Raw genomic sequence first — 2,172 nt, forward strand, 5'->3', positions numbered from 1 at the left:
GTAAGAGTATATTATAAATATCGAGGGAAGCACTAAAGTTAAGGATAGCTGATTTTCGTAGGGGATAATTAAAGGGTTCTAACGGTTGGTTTTAGCCTTATTAATCTATAGGGAAGACGAAGGCTGGATTTACTATACTAACGATTTTTCCTCGAATTTACGGCTCGAATAAAGGCAGCGGCGTTAGTTACTATTTCTTAGTAACCCGAATCTCGTCTATCTTCTTCTATAACGAGGGGTCCTCCTTAAGAGACTATTATACTATTTCTCGTAGCCTCTTTAAAGGGTTAATTCCTTTAGGTCGGTTTTCCTCGAAGACCTACTAGCAGTCTTCTAGCCGATAGGGCTTTTTGCATGCTTAGTAGGTAGGTCGATTCCTCCTCGTACGTTGTCTTTTCGAGGAATCCTTATCCCTTTCCGGAAGGTCTGCTTAAAAACCCCCCCTTTTTACCCCTTATTGCTAATTTTAACGAAGAGGTTCGATTTCGACTAGTTCCCTGATTTTTCGACTAACGGACTAAAAGGTCTATTAGGGGACTAGTCGGGCCTATCTAACTAACGGGACCGGAGCCGGGCCCGGAGCAAGAGGCGGAGCCGGGGCCGGGACCGGGGCAGCCGTTGATAACGGTGTTAAGGCTCTCGAGGGAGGAGGAGCCGAAGGAGCAACAGCCGTAGCAGCAGCAGCGGGAGCCGCAGCAACGGGGGCTACAGCAGCTATAGGTCGAGCCGTCTAGGTCGAGTGCTAGCCACGAAGGAATAAGACTGCTTACTATTATACTCTAGCAGCCTCTTCGTCTAGTTCCCGGCTAGCCTCTCGAAAGATAGTCGAGTAACCGTTACTAATAGGCTTTATTAGCAGAGATATATCCCGTAGCTACTAGCCGGAAAGAGCTTCTATAAGGAAGTATTAGTTAGCTTCCTCGAGGATTTCTTCCTACTTAGCTAGCTACGAAGAAGCTAGTATATTCCTAGCAGAAAAAGCTCCTAGGTAGGCTGTATAGGTCTTCCTAATACGGTTAGTTATATAACCTCTCGAGGGCGCTATTAAGGTCTCGAGCTTTAAAAGCTACTGCCTAGGAGTCTCTTCCTCTTAAAGAGTAATTAGCTTTACGGCACTAACGGATTCCGTTATCGCCGTACGAGCAGTAGTTAGTAGCTTCGTTTCGTAAAGGTATTCCTTACGGTAACTCTCGTAGTTACCTAAGGCAGCAGAAAAAGCTCTCTATTATATAGAGGTTAGCTCGGAGAAGAGGGTAGCTCCCTCTATAAAGTCCGTTGCCCTAGGACGAAGAGGGGGCTCGAGAGGGTCCTACTTATCAGAGAAGACTAAATTATAGATAGTTCTATCTATACGAGCCCGTAGCTCCTTTACCTACTTATCCTAATCTTAGGGCTCTATAAGAATCGTCCTATAGACCGTAGGGATAGTAGAGGAGTTGTTTTTCGATATTATTATAGGGAAGGGTAGAAAAGTCGGTTAAAAATCGGCTTTTCTAGTAAGAGGGGTAAAAGGAAGCTACGAGGGATATAAGAAAGGTGCCTTTTATAGCAGCCGGAAGGTATAGGAATTCTATTCCTCCCGGGCTTATAACTCTCGCGAAGACTATTGCGCTACGTAGGCAAAAGTAGAACGCGCGCTCCGATAAGTGCGCTGCAATTAATATATATAACTAATAACCGCGTTTTCTAATAATTACCGCTTATATTAGAACTATAAGATTAACTATATAGTAAAAAATAGTTTATAGCCCTTAACCTTAAAGGCGCCTATAACTTAATATATATAAAAAAGGGATACGAATAAATAATAGCCTTTAAAACGAAATTCGGACTATTTAAATATTTAGTAATAATATTTAGACTTATAAATATACTAGCTACCTTCTAATAGATAATTAATAATATCCTACGCGAATACTTAGATATCTTTATAGTAGTATACCTAGATAATATCCTAATCTTCTTAGATACCCTAGAAGAATATAAAGAATATATTTATAAGGTACTCTATATACTTTAGAATATAAAGTTACTAGTTAAACTAGAAAAAAGTAAGTTCTATATATAAGAAGTAGACTTCTTTAAATATATAATCTTACTAAGAGAGATATAAATATAATAAGATAAGATTAACTTAGTTAAAGAATAGCTAATATTAAAGAACGTTAAGGA

Source organism: Hirsutella rhossiliensis (assembly GCF_020360975.1).
Source record: "Hirsutella rhossiliensis strain HR02 chromosome Unknown scaffold00008, whole genome shotgun sequence".
In the NCBI taxonomy this organism is placed as follows: Eukaryota; Fungi; Ascomycota; class Sordariomycetes; order Hypocreales; family Ophiocordycipitaceae; genus Hirsutella; species Hirsutella rhossiliensis.